The following is a 16,183-nucleotide window of genomic DNA, read 5'->3' as shown; positions in this document are numbered from 1 at the left end:
TATGGCCAGTTTCTGGCTGCCTGAAAAGTTCATTATCCTGACTTTGTCATATCTGTCCATGCCTCTGTCCTTGTCTTTGACATTTTGTTCTCTCCGTCTATCATTTTCTTTTTCTGTCTGAGTGATCAGTTTCAGAGCCCACCTCTTCCTGCCACTTCCTATTCTTTTTTGATAGAATTTTTCTCTTTCTCACACTCTGCGCATAGATGTTTACATTTATAGAGTAATTAACTACTTGATAGCTTGCCCCTTAGAAACCTGAATTAATTAACATACTTCCTGATAGATTGGATAAATTTTCCCTTGACTTGAATTATTATAATTTGCAAACTACTGCATAATTGCACTCATCTCACATGCTAGTAAAGTAATGCTGAAAATTCTGCAAGCCAGGCTTCAGCAATACGTGAACAGTGAACTTCCTAATGTTCAAGCTGGTTTTAGAAAAGGCAGAGGAACCAGAGATCAAATTGCCAACATCCACTGGATCATCAAAAAAGCAAGAGAGTTCCAGAAAAACATCTATTTCTGCTTTCTTGACTTTGCCAAAGCCTTTGGCTGTGTGGATCACAATAAACTGTGGAAAATTCTGAGAGAGATGGGAATACCAGACCACAGGACCTGCCTCTTGAGAAATCTGTATGCAGGTCAGGAAGCAACAGTTAGGACTGGACATGGAACAACAAATAGGAAAAGGAGTACGTCAAGGCTGTATATTGTCACCCTGCTTATTTAACTTATGTGCAGAGTACATCATGAGAAACACTGGGCTAGAAGAAGCACAAGCTGGAACCAAGATTGCTGCCAGAAATATCAATAACTTCAGATATGCAGATGACACCAACCTTATCGTTGAAAGTGAAGAACTAAAAAGCCTCTTGATGAAACTGAAAGAGGAGAGTGAAAAAGTTGGCTCAAAGCTCAACATTCAGAAAACTATGATCATGGCATCCAGTCCCATTGCTTCATGGCAAATAGATGGGGAAACAGTGGAAACAGTGTCGGGCTTTATTTTTCTGTGCTCCAAAATCACTTCAGATGGTGACTGCAGCCATGAAATTAAAAGACGCTTACTCCTTGGATGGAAAGTTATGACCAACCTAGACAACATATTAAAAAGCAGAGACATTACTTTGGCGACAAAGGTCCGTCTAGTCAAGGCTATGGTTTTTCCAGTAGTCATGTATGGATGTGAGAGTTGGATTATAAAGAAAGCTGAGTGCCGAAGAATTGATGCTTTTGAACTGAAGTGTTTGAGAAGACTCTTGAGAGTCCCTTGGACTGTAAGGAGATCCAACCAGTCCATCCTAGAGGAGATCAGTCCTGGGTATTCATTGGAAGGACTGATGTTGAGGCTGAAACTCCAATACTTTGGCCACCTGATGCTAAGAGCTGACTCATTTGAAAAGACCCTGATGCTGGGAAAGATTGAGGGCAGGAGGAGAAGGGGACAAGGGAGGATGAAATGGTTGGATGGCATCACTGACTCAATGGACACAGGTTTGGGTGGACTCTGGGAGTTGGTGATTGACAGGGAGGCCTGATGTGCTGTGGTTCATGGAGTCACAAAGAGTTGGACATGACTGAGCGACTGAATGAATTGAACTGAATATCTACCAAAATAACTATCTTTTTCATATTCTTTCCATTATGCTTTATCACAGGATATTGAATATAGCTCCCTGTGCTATACAATAAGACATTGCTATATACCCATCCTATATATAATAGTTTGTATATGCTAATCTCCTAATTCCCAATCCATTCCTCCTCTACTCACTTCCCCCTTGGCAACCACAAGCCTGTTCTCTATGTCTGTGAATTGTGTTTCTGTTTCATAGATGTGTTCATCTGTGTCATACTTTAGATTCTGTATATATGATTTTATATGATATTTGTCATTCCCTTTCTGACTTATTTTACTTAGTATAATAATCTCTAGGTCCACCATATTGCTGTAAATGACATTATTTTTAATGGCTAGGAAGTATTCTATGGTGTATATGTACCACATCTTCTTTATTCAGAATGGGACTTTATTTGAAAACAAAGCTTATACCCCATTGACACAAAAATCATTTGCACAATGTAAACTGCTACTCGATTTCTCCTTTCCCTCCAGGTATAGGTGTATATAAAATTCACCTCCCCTCAACAGGACTTTATGAGCTGCAGTTAGAGTCAGGGTAACCCTAACCTTCAGGACTGCAGGGCATATCACAGAGGTGTAGCAGGACTTGTGCATTTACACCTGTGACATACTTATTACCCAAACACGCTCATACAATCTGGAATGATGTATGAAATGTATTTAAATGGATAATTCAGATTCATTAATGTGGAAAAGCATGATTGCCAGAATTAAAAAGCTAGAGACAAATAACCAAATTAAAACTAAGGGGAGGAGAGAATGGGAGATGTCCAGTAATATCACTTAATATTTATACTAGTATGTGTTAGTTTGACGTATAGTGCTTTTTTTAAAAAAATTAACTAATTAGTTAGTGGTGCTTTGTCTTCATTGATAAACAGGCTCTCTAGCTGCAGAGTGGGGGCTACTATTCATTGTTGTGTGCAGTCTTCTCATTGTGTGGCTTCTGTTGTTGCAGAACCCAGGCTCTAGGGTGCATGGGCTTCAGTTGTTATAGCATGCAGGCACAGTAGCTGTGGTGCATGGGCTCAAGAGGTAAAGGAGTTCAGTACCTGTAGTGCAAGGGCTTACTTGCTCTGTGGCTTGTGAGCTCCTCCTGAATCAGGGATTGAACTGGTGTCACCTGCATTTGCAGGTGAGTTCTTAACCACTGGATCACCAGGGAAGTCCCTTAGTTCAGTTCAGTGGCTCAGTTGTGTCCGACTCTTTGCAACCCCATGGACTGCAGCACTCCAGGCTTCCCTGTCCATCACCAACTTTCAGAGCTGGCTCAAACTCATGTCCACCGAGCCAGTGATGCCACCCAACCATCTCATCCTCTGCCATCCTTTTCTCCTCCTGCCTTCAATCTTTCCTAACATCAGGGTGTTTTCCAATGATTCAATTCTCCACATCAGGTGGCCAAAGTATTGGAGCTTCAGCTTCAGCATCAGTCCTTCCAGTGAATATTCAGGACTGATTTCTTTAGGATGGACTCATTGGATCTCCTTGCAGCCCAAGGGACTCTCAATTAAGAATCTTCTCCAGCACAACAGTTCAGAAGCATCAATTCTTCAGCCCTTGGTATTCTTTATGGTCCAACTCTCACATCCATACATGACTACTGGAAAAACCATAGCTTTGACTAGACAGACCTTTGCTGGTAAAGCAATGTCTCTGCTTTTTAATATGCTGTCTAGGTTGGTCATAGCTTTTCTTCCAAGGGGCAAGCATTTTTTAATTTCACGGCTGTAGTCACCATCTGCAGTGATTTTGAAGCCAAAGAAAACAAAGTCTGTCACTGTTTCCATTGATTCTCCATCTATTTGCCATGAAGTGATGGGACCAGATGCCATAATTTTTGTTTTTTTTTGAATGTTGAGTATTAATCCAACTTTTCCACTGTCTTCTTTCACTTTCATCAAGAGACTCTCTAGTTCCTCTTCATTTTCTGCCATAAAGGTGTTGTCACCTGCATATCTGAGGTTATTGATATTTCTCCTGGCAATCTTGATTCCAGCTTGTGCTTTATCCAGCTGGGCATTTCACATGATGTATTCTGCATATAAGTTAAATAAGCAGGGTGACAATATGCAGCCTTGATGTATTCCTTTCCCAATTTTGAATCAGTCCTGCTCCATGTCTGGTTCTAACTGTTGCTTCTTGACCTATATACAGGTTTCTCCGGAGGCAGGTAAAGTGATATTCCATCTCTTTTAAGAATTTTCCACAGTTCATTGTGATCCACACAGTCAAAGGTTTTCGCTTAGTCAGTGAAGCAGAAGTAGATGTTTTTCTGAAACTGCCTTGCTTTTTCTATGACCCAATGGATATTGGCAATTTGAGCTCTGGGTTCCTCTGTCTTTTTAAAATCCAACTTGAACATCTGAAAGTTCTTGGTTCACATACTGTTGAAGCCTGTCTTGGAGAATTTTGAGCATTACTTTATTAGCATGTGAAATGAATGAAATTGTGTGGTAGTTTGAACATTCTTTGACATTGTCTTCCTTTGGGATTGGAATGAAAATGACCTTCTCCAGTCCTGTGTCCACTGATGAGCTTTCCAAATTTGCTGGCATCTGAGTGCAGCTGTTTAATAACATCGTCTTTTAAGATCTGAAATAGCTTAACTGGAATTCCATCACCTCTAATAGCTTTGTTTGTAGTGATGTTTCCTAAGCATGAACAGTATGAAACAGTATGAAAAGGCTAAAAGATATAATACTGAAAGATGAACTGCCCAGGTTGGAAGGTTCCTAATATGCTACTGGAGAATAGTGGAGAAATAACTCCAGAAAGAATGAAAAGACTGAGTAAAAGTGAAAAAAGCGCCCAGTTGTGGATGTGACTGGTGATGGAAGTAACGTCCAATGCTGTAAAGAACAGTATTGCATAGGAACCTGGAATATTAGGTCCATGAATCTAGGTTAATTGTAAGTGGTGAAACAGGAGGTGGCAAGAATGAACATCAACATTTTAGGACTGCAAAGGGTGAATTTAATTCAGAAGACCATTATATCTACTACTGTGGGCAAGAATCCCTTAGAAGAAATGGAGTAACCCTCATAGTCAACAAAGGAGTCTGAAATCCAGTACTTGGCTGCAATCTCAAAAGTGATCTCTGTTCGTTTTCAAGGCAAACCATTCAATATCACAGTAATCCAAGTTTATGACACAACCACTAATGCCAAAGAAGCTGAAGTTGAACGGTTCTCTGATGACCCTCAAGACCTTCTAGAACTAAAAACAAACAAACAAAAAAGAAAAAAAGACGTCCTTTTTATGATAGGGGATCGGAATGTAAAAGTACAAAGTCAACAGATACCTTGAGTAACAGGCAAGTTTGACCTTAGAGTACAAACTGAAGCAGGGCAAGGCTGATAGAGTTTTGTCAAGAGAATACACTCATCATAGCAAAGATCGTCTTCTGACAACACAAGAGACGACTCTACACATGGACATCATCAGATGGTCAATACCGAAATCAGATTAGTATTATTATTTGCAGACAAAGATGGAGAAGCTCTATATATCAGCACAAACAAGACTGGGAACTGACTGTGGCTCAGATCATGAACTCCTTATTGCAAAATTCAGACTTAAATTGAAGAATGTAGGGAAAACCACTAGAACAATCAGATATGACCTAACCCAATTCCCTTACAATTCTACAGTGGAAATGACAAATAGATTCAAGGGATTAGATCTGATAGAGTGCCTGAAAAAATAGGGACAGAGGTTTGTGACATAATACAGGAGGCAGTGATCAAGACCAGCCTCAAGGAAAAGAAATGCAAATATACAAAATGGTTGTCTGTGAAGGCCTTACAAATAGCTGTGAAAAGAAGAGAAGGTAAAGGCAATGTAGAAAAGGAAAGGTATACCCATCTGAACGTAGAGCTACAAAGAATAGCAAGGATAGATAAGAATGCCTTCCTTAGTGGTCAATTCAAAGAGATAGAGGAAAATAATACAATGGGAAAGACTAGATATCTCTTGAAGAAAATTTGAGATACCAAGGACAAAATTGATGTGAAGCTGGGCACAATAAAGGACAGAAATGGTATGGACCTAACAGAAGCAGAAGATATTAAGAAGATGTGGCAAGAATACATGGAAGAATTACACACAAAAAATCTTCATGACCCAGATAACCAGTGTGTTGTGATCACTCACCTAGAGCCAGATATCCTGGAATGTGAAGTCAAGTGGGCCTTAGGGAAGTGTCTACATGTGCTTTTATAGAATAGAAGTATGTTCAATTCTAAGAACACCAAAACATCCATGATCCAAACTAGCCTATTAATGGAGCTCTTGTTCTTTTCTTAATAACTCAGGCTCTGCTCCTAAGGGCAGTCCTTAAGTTTTTCTCTGAGAATTTTCATATAAGATTCAGATATACAGTCATCCAGAGGATAGCTATATCTGGGTACAGTGGCATGAAGGTTTCATGGTGTATTGAACCCTCATGCAGATAGGAATATGTCTATTTGTTTTCCCATGCTTTCTCATATTTAAGTTACTCTAACAACTTATTAGCAGAGCTCTTTTATCAACTAAGTGATTTACTGCTAGTATCTGGGATCTATTGTGAATTTACAGACTCAGTGAATCCAAGACCATGACCTTCCTCTCACTAATGACCTTTGACATTTTTGTGTACTGATCACACACCTCAAACAGCAAACACCACTATTTTGGCAAGTGTGCTGTTTTAGCCCAAAGCTAATAGGGAACGGGAAAATATCTTACTCCTTTGTCAGCTACAGACAGATCTGAGGCAGAATCTACAGAGCAATCTGAGATTTATTAGATCATTAAAAACACCCAAGAAATGGAAGTAGTTGGCTCGTATTTCTTCTGATTTGAAGCCTACATGTAGTTAGAATCTTGAAATGTCTAAAGAACAGCTCTCATTGACTGCACATAGATAACCATTAGAATGGTTGACTTCCTCCATCTCTGGCTCTCAATTATCCAAGAGCTGTCTTTTGTGTGTATAATCATTCCCAAGTAGACAAATCTTTAAATAAGTCTTTTCTAACAACTCCTTGTGAATTAGACTATGGAGAATAGAGTCTGACATCAAGATATGATCTTATAAGATAAAACTACAGAGAACAGACATGAACAATCAAGGAGGGATTATCAGAATAATGAAAAATATGAACAGTGACTGTAAGGAAGAGGCTTCACATCTGACAGGAGTGAAATGAACATTCCCTTTTCTCTCATACTTTCTCTTTAAAGGAAGAATATAGCTTCTGTCTTATGATAGGTAGGGGTAAAATAAGAAGATAAGCAAAAGACAACACATTTCTAAAATCTGGAGGCTGTGGAATGGTGCAAGCAGATAAGGAACTGCTTTATCTTCCTTTTGCTTTGTTTTAATTTAAATTTAGATATTGGAGTACTACATACATTTCTGTAGTGATTCCTTGATTCACTGTATGGTTTTGTTTTACAGCCTGAAATCTTTCTGAAGTTATATGACTCATGTTAATGGGAAGGTAATGTCAAACATAGTTTTTACTTAACTGTTGGCATGTACTTATTTTTACCCAAGAATATGATGACTTGTAATTGGGATGATCTGAGTTTTATTTGTGATGTTACCAAATTTTTGTTTTTAATATTATCTGAATTGTATGCAGGCAAATTCAAAACCAGAAAAAACAAATCAATAAAGATGGATAAGAAATAATGGGTAATGTTTTGGAAGTAGGATTTATTTAAATAACTTTCACATATGATTTGTCTTAAATTCTTTAAAATTGTTTAGAGACATTAAATGAAAAGGTATTAAACATAGAATCAGTATTATCTAAATTCTCCTTCCCTTTACAGTTAAGACACCCTCCCCCCAGCCTGATAATCTGTGAATAGAGTCTTTTCTATATCCCATTTTAGGACAGGGCATCTGACATGGTTGTCATGGGGTTCTCTCACAGTTCACAGCAGTGCTTTGCAAACAGGAGGTTTAATTCAAGTTTGTTACAAATGATCTGATTCATGAAACTTAATCCTGCCTTTCTCCATTCTCCCACATTTTAAGCCTCCTCTCCTACTTTACATTACCTTATAAACTTGAAATTTTGCTAGATTCAGCATATGTGAAGTCTCGCTGGATACCAACCAAGAAGGAATATTAATATTGCTTGAATTCTAATATAGCTCTCTTTATTTAATACATATGGCATAGAGAACTTGCATGAAGTTCTTTAAGTACTTACATGAAGTTCTTAAATTTCTTATAAAATGAATATGAAGTAGCTCACATGAAGAGTTCTTTTTTTTTTTTTTAATTTAACAAATATCAGTGAAATCCTCATTGGCCCTATACTTCATAGTTAAATATTTGATTATTAAGCTTTCTAGGATAGAGAATGTTCTCAAAATATCCTCTCAATTTGTTGAAGGAAGAACTGAACTTTAGTGAAGCAATCAATGAACTGAGTTTTTACCCTGTGAGCAAGTGGTATAAGGAAATGGAAATACAAAAGCAAGATGTAGGATGATTCTTGTCTATAAGAGAATGAAATATAATCATGGGAAATAAGCATAAAGAAATTAAACAGAAAATAATACCATGCAGATCAACAGGATGGCAGAATAAGAAGCTCCAGAAACTCTTCCCCTCTATGGATGCAATTATTCAACAATGATACACAGACCAAGTACTTTTGTGAGGACTTCAGAGGCTCAGTTAAGAGGCACTTGTACTCCATGGGAATGTGAAAGTGAAGTCGCTCAGTTGTGTCTGACTCTTTGCGGCCCCACGGACTGTAGCCTACCAGGCTCCCCTGTCCTGGGATTTTCCAGGCAAGAGTACTAGAGTGGGTTGCTATGGAAATGTGATACCAGCTGCATTGAGGCTAGTAGGAAAATTTGACACTCACTCACTACAGCTCTCCCCCAGACTCAGCGAGACACAATAGGGTGAAAAATTCTGGCTCCTAGTTTCTCCCTGAGGAGGGAAATAGAAGACTAAAATATACATCTAATCTGCAGACTCTTCAGGGTGCTTCCCAGCAGACTACTTTCTGTCTTGCCAGAATCTAAGTGCTAACAAGAATGGGCTTAAGGTTGGAAGTCACTGAAAACAAAGGTTTGGACTAGCACACATTCACTCACTACAAACATTGCACCCCTCCCCTCCCCAAGCCCAGCTCAGTGGAAAAAATGGGTAAACCTTTCAACTGCTGATTTTTCCCTGTGAATGGAATGTGTATTCAAAATGATGGCTTTTAAAGGAGGCTGCCTGAGAAATGGGTTTTCTGTCTCCTTTGTTTTAAGTCACTGACAATACAGTCAGCCCTCTTCAGCCCTTTGTGTCTTTGGGCTCTGAATTTGCAGATTCAATCAAATACATTTAAAAAATATTCAGAAAAAAATTACAGAAAGTTGAAAACAAAACAAAACAAAACTAGAATTTGCTGCTTGCCAGACAGGACAGAGTGAATTCACTTTCACTTTTCACTTTCATGCATTAGAGAAGTAAATGGCAACCCACTCCAGTGTTCAGCGTTCTTCCCTGGAGAATCCCAAGGACAGAGGAGCCTGGTAGGCTGCCGTCTATGGGGTCGCACAGAGTTGGATATGACTGAAGTGACTTAGCAGTAGCAGCAGCACCGATTATTTACATGGCATTTGCACTGTATTTACAACTATTTACAAAACAATTTGCATTATACTAAGCATTATAACTAACCTAGAGATGGTTGAACATATATGGGAGGATTATGCATAGGTTATATGCAAGTATGATAGAGCAACTGAAAAAAGAAACTGGCAATTCCTATAATAGGGAATTTAAAATACAGGACAAGAGAAGACACATCCACAGAAAAGCTTTTGAAACATTCCCAGACTCTAGCTGGGTTGATTAGTGAAGGATCTTTCATATACAAAGCAAGTCCATATGGCTGGGAGAGACAACTGTCTCTTCAAATGTGTGGATCCCATCACAAAGTCACAAGACACAAGAAGAAACAGAGAAACATAACTCAATAATAATAATAAAAAGTCTCCACAAATCAACCCAGAGGTATATAAATTACTGACCAAAAAAAAAAAAAAATTACTGTCAAAGATGCTCAATGAGCTCAGGAAAATGAAGAATAAAGAAAATGAGAAAGTCAATAAAGAGATAGAAAATATAATACAGAATCAAGCAGAAAATTTGGAGCTGAATATACAAAACTGAACTGAAAATCCACTAGAAGGGTTTAACTAGGGATTTGATCAAGCAGAAAAAGTAATTGTTAGATCAAAGAAAGGTCATTTGAAATTATCCAGTTAAAGGAGCAAAAAGAAAAAACAAAGATTGCATAACAGTGAAGGAAGTCTGAAAGACTTATGTGCTCAGTCACTTCAGCTGTGTCTGCTTTTTGAGACTCCTTGGACTGTAGCCCACCAGACTCCTCTGTCCATGTGGATTCTCCAAGCAAGAATACTGGAGTGGGTTGCCTTGTCTTCCTCCAAGGTATCTTCCTGACAGGGATCAAATCAGATTCTCTTATGCTACCTGCATTGGCAGGTGGGTTCTTTACAACTAGAGCCACCTGGGAAGCCCTAAGGGACTTATGGAACACCATCCATCAAATAAACTAATCATGGGAGTCCCAGATAGAGGAGAGAGAGAAAGGCAGAATGCTTATTTAATGATGTAATGGCTGAAAACTTCCCAAATCTAGGGGAGAAAACAGACATCAGGATTCAAGAAGCCCAAAGGACTATCAAGAAGAACTCCAAGAAATCCATAACAGGACACGCTGTAATCAACTTGTCAAATGTCAAAATAATAGAGAATTTTGAAAGGAGAAAGAAAAAAGTGAGTTGTCACATGCAAGGGAATCCCATAAGACTCTTAGTGGATTTCTTATCAAAAACTGTACATGCCAGAAGGGAGTGGGATTATATGTTCAAAGTGCTCAAAATAAAAAGCTGCCAAATATGAAACCTGTATCTGGGAAAACTGTCCTTTTAAAATGAAGAGACAAAGATTTTCTCAAAGAAACAAAGGCCAATCAAGCTTATCACTACTAGACCTACATTATAAGAAATGCTGAAAAGAGTCCTTCAAGTTGAAATGAGAGAACACTAGACAGCAACATGAAAGCATATGAAAATATAAAGCTCACTGGTAAAGGGAGCTAAGGGCTTTCCTAGTGGCTCAGCAGTAAAGAATCTATCTGCAATGCAGGAGAGGTGGGTTTGATCCCTGGGTCAGGAGGATCTTCTGGAGAAGGAAATGGCAACCTATTCCAGTATTCTTGCCTGGGGAATCTCATAGACAGAGGAACCTTGAGGGTTAGAGTCCATGGGGTTGCAAAAGAGATGGACACTTGGCCATTAACCACCACCACCACCACCAACAAAGGGGGCTATACAGACATATGTGTGTGTATGCCTGCTAACTCACTTCAATTGTGTCCGACTTTGTGTGACCTTATGGACTTCAGCCTTTGAGGGACCTCTGTCCGTGGGATTCTCCAGGCAAGAATACTGGGGTGAGTTGCCATGCCCCACTCCAGGGAATCTTCCCAACATAGGGACTAAACCTGTGTCTCAGGTCTACCTGCATTGGCAGAAGGGTTCTTTACCACTAGTGCCAACTGGGAAGCCTATATAGACACATACAATAGTGTAATACTATCATAGTGGTGCATAATCACTTTTAGTTCTGGGACTGAAATTAAAGGACAAATGAGTAAAATATGTAAAATATGTTAATTACCTACATATTACCTGTATCTATATATCATAAGTTACATAAAGTGTAGAGAAAGGGAGAAGTAAAATATTAGAGTTTTTGTAGTAATTGATGTTAAGTTACTATCAGTTTAAAAATCAATTGAGAATTGTTATAAATAAAAGCTGTTCTAATGATAGCTTATGATAAGCACAAGAAAATGCCTATAGAAGATGAAAGAAAGAAAATAAGAAAGAAATCAAAGTATGTCACTAAGAAGAAACATTAATAAAACACATACAAAGAGAGCAAGAGAGGAAAGGAGGTGGGGGGTGGGGTGGGGAGAAGCTCCAAGACAGGCAGAAAACAATGACTAAAGTGGAATTAGCAAGTATTTATCAGTAATTACTTTAAATGCAAATGGAGTAACTTCCCCATCAAAAACCATAAAGTGACTGAATGGATTAAAAGAAATAATAAAAAAAATAAAAGATCCAGCTACTAATATATTCTGTTAAGAGATTCACTTTCCATTCGCCTGCAATGTGGGAGACCTGGGTTCGATTTCTAGGTCGGGAAGAACCCCTGGAGAAGAGAAAGGCTACTCACTCCAGTATTCTGGTCTGGAGAATTCCATGAACTGTATAGTCCATGGGGTCACAAAGAGTCAGACACGACTGAGCAACTTTCACTTTCACTTTCATAACCTGAAAGGATGGAAAAAGATATTTCAAAATGGTAACCAAAAGATTGCAGAAGTGGCTACACTTATATTGGACAAAATAGACTTCGGTCTACTATGTCACAAGAGACAAAGCATGATATTATATAAAAATAGTATAATCAGTTCCTGAATATCCATTGGAAGGACTGATGTTGAAGCTGAAACTCCAATACTTTGGCCACCTGATGAAAAGAACTGACTCACTGGAAAAGACCCTGATGCTGGGAAAAATTGAAGGCGAGGGGAGAAGGGGACGCCAGAGGATGAGATGGTTGGATGGCATCACTGACTTGATGGATATGAGGTTGAGTAAGCTCTGGGAGTTGGTAATGGACAGGGAAACCTGGAGTGCTGCAGTTCAAGGGGTGGCAAAGGGTTGGGCACCACTAAATAACTGCACTGAACTGAATCAACTGACTAGGAAGATACAACAACTATAAAAACTGAGCAACCAACATCAGAACTCTTAAATATATGAAACAAACATTCATAACTAAGGGAGAAATAAATTAATAGTATTTTTCACTTGTGAGATTTTAATAGCCTGCTTTTAATAAATAATAGAACATACAAATGGAAAATGATAAGAAAATAAAGGGGGGGTTTATGTTTGGGAATGCATGTAAGAATTAAAGATTTTAAAATTTAAAAAATAAAAAACTAAAATTTAAAAAAAAAAAAAAGAAAATAAAGGACATAAACAATACCCTAGGACAAGTAGACCTAATAGACATAAAAAATATTCCATCTGACAGCAGGCCAAAACACAACTTCCTTAAGTGAACATGAAATGTTAACCAGAATAGATTACATGTTAGGTCACAAAACAAATCTTAAAAAGTTTAAGAAGAGTGAAATCATATCAGGTATCTTTTCTACTCACAGTGGCATAAAACTAAACATCAACAAAGAGAAGAAAAAATGGAATATCCATAAATATGTGCAAATTAAATAAAGTGTTATTAAACAATGGGTCAAAGAAGAAATCAAAGGAGAATTCGGAAAATATCTTGGGATAAATGAAAACACAACATATTAAAACTTATGGGATGGAGGAAAAGCGATAGTGAAGGAAATTTATAGCAACAAACCCTTTCATTAAAAAGGAAGAAAGATCTAAAATCAACAAAACTTTACATTACATAGAACTAAAAGAAGAACAAACTAAGTTCAAAATTAGAAAACAGAAGTAAATTATACAGATTAGAGCAGAAATAAACAAATGAATAGAAAAAGTAATAGAAAAAAACAACAAAACTGAGCAAGTTTTCTGAGAAGCTCAACAAAATTAACAAACCTTCAGCTACACAAATTAAAAAAAAGAGAGAATACTCAAATAAAATCAGAAGTAAAAGAGACATTACAACTGGTGCCACAGAAATTAAATATATATATATATATATATATATATATATATATATATAGTGATGACTATGACCAATTATATGGCCACCTGATGTGAAGAACTAACTCATTGCAAAAGACCATGATGTTGGGAAAGAGTGAAGGCAGGAGGAAAAGCGTACAACAGAGGATAAAATGGTTGAATGGCATCACCAACTCGATGGACATGAGTTTGAGCAAGCTCCAGGAGTTGTTGATGGACAGGGAAGCCTGATATGCTGCAGTCCAGGGGTCGGAAAGAGTCAGACATGACAGAGTGACTGAACTGAACTATTATAATTGTTATGACCAATTATAAACCAACAAATTGGATAACCAAAGAAAAGTAGATAAATTCTTAGAAACATACAACCTACCAAGACTGACTCATGAATATAAAAATATGAATAGATCAGTAGAGAAGAATGAATCAGTAATAAAAAACCTCCCAGCATTAGGTCTTTTTTTGTGTTTGTTTCAATGCAAATTTTAAGATTTATTTGTTCTAGATCTTTGAAAAATGCCATGATAATCTGATAGAGATTGCATGGACCTATAGATTGCCTTCAGTATTATAGTATGTTCACAATATTGATTTTTCTAATCTAAGAACATGGTATACTTTCCATCTGTTTGTGGTATCTTTGATTTTCTTCATCATTGTCTTGTAGTTTTTGGAGTACAGGTCTTTTGTCGCCTTAAGTCAGTTTGTGTGTGTGTGCATGCTCAGTCGTGTTTGACTCTGTGACCCCATGGACTGCAACCTGCAAGGCTCCTCTGTTCATGGAATTTTCCAGGCAAGACTACTTCAGTTAGTTGCCATTTCCTATTCCAGGCCATCATCCCAACCTAGAGATCAAAGCCATGTCTCTTGTGTCTCATGTGTTAGCAGGCAGATTCTTTACCATTAGTGCCAACTGGGAAGCCCTTCAGTTCAGTTCAATCGCTCAGTCATGTCCGACTCTTTGCGACCCCATGAATCGCAGCACACCAGGCCTCCCTGTCCATCACCAACTTCAGGAGTTCACTCAGACTCACGTCCATGGAGTCCGTGATGACATCCAGCCATCTCATCCTCTGTTGTCCCCTTCTCCTCCTAGCCCCAATCCCTCCCAGCATCACAGTCTTTTCCTATGAGTCAACTCTTCGCATAAGGTGGCTAAAGTACTCGAGTTTCAGCTTCAGCATCATTCCTTCCAAAGAAATCCCTGGGCTGATCTCCTTCAGAAAGGACTAGTTGGATCTCCTTGTAGTCCAAGGGACTCTCAAGAGTCTTCTCCAACACCACAGTTTAACAGCATCAATTCTTCGGTGCTCAGCCTTCGTCACAGTCCAACTCTCACATCCATACATGACTACTGGAAAAACCATAGCCTTGACTAGACGGACTTTAGTTGGCAAAGTAATGTCTCTGCTTTTGAATATGCTATCTAGGTTGGTCATAACTTTTCTTCCAAGGAGTAAGTGTCTTTTAATTTCATGGCTGCAGTCACCATCTGCAGTGACTTTGGAGCACAGAAAAATAAAGTCTGACACTGTTTCCACTGTTTCCCATCTATTTCCCATGAAGTGATGGGACTGGATGCCATAATCTTCATTTTCTGAATGTTGAGCTTTAAGACAACTTTTTTACTCTCCTCTTCCACTTTCATCAAGAGGCTTTTAGTTCCTCTTCACTTTCTGCCATAAGGTTGGTGTCATCTGCATATCTGAGGTTATTGATATTTCTCCTGGCAATTTTGATTCCAGCTTGTGTTTCTTCCAGTCAAGCGTTTCTCCTGATGTACTCTGCATATAAGTTAAATAAGCAGGGTGACAATATACAGCCTTGACGTACTCCTTTTCTTATTTGGAACCAGTCTGTTGTTCCATGTCCAGTTCTAACTGTTGCTTCCTGACCTGCATACAGATTTCTCAAGAGGCAGGTCAGGTGGTCTGGTACTCCCATCTCTTCCAGAATTTTCCACAATTGATTGTGATCCACACAGTCAAAGGCTTTGGCAGAGTCAATAAAGCAGAAATAGATGTTTTCTGGAACTCTCTTGCTTTTTCCATGATCCAGTGGATGTTGGCAATTTGATCTCTGGTTCCTCTGATTTTTTTAAAACCAGTTTGAACATCAGGAAGTTCATGGTTCATGTATTGCTGAAGCCTAGCTTGGAGAATTTTGAGCATTACTTTACTAGCATGTGAGATGAGTGCAATTGTGTGGTAGTTTGAGCATTCTTTGGCATTGTCTTTCTTTGGGATTGGAATGAAAACGGACCTTTTCCAGTCCTGTGGCCACTGCTGAGTTTTCCAAATTTGCTGGCATATTAAATGCACCACTTTCACAGCATCATCTTTCAGGATTTGAAATAGCTCCACTGGAATTCCATCACCTCCACTAGCTTTGTTCGTAGTGATGCTTTCTAAGGCCCACTTGACTTCACATTCCAGGATGTCTGGCTCTAGGTGAGTGATCACATCATCATGATTATTCGGGTCATGAAGATCTTTTTTGTACAGTTCTTCCATGTATTCTTGCCACCTCTTCCTAATATCTTCTGCTTCTGTTAGGTCCATACCATTTCTGTCCTTTGTTGAGCCCATCTTTGCATGAAATATTCCCTTGGTATCTCTAATTTTCTTGAAGAGATCTCTAGTCTTTCCCATTCTGTTCTTTTCCTCTATTTCTTTGCATTGATCGCTGAGGAAGGCTTTCTCATCTCTTCTTGCTATTCTTTGGAACTCTGCATTCAGATGCTTATAT

Source organism: Ovis aries, chromosome 9 (assembly GCF_016772045.2).
Source record: "Ovis aries strain OAR_USU_Benz2616 breed Rambouillet chromosome 9, ARS-UI_Ramb_v3.0, whole genome shotgun sequence".
Taxonomy (NCBI): domain Eukaryota; kingdom Metazoa; phylum Chordata; class Mammalia; order Artiodactyla; family Bovidae; genus Ovis; species Ovis aries.
This window is presented reverse-complemented; position numbering follows the sequence as displayed.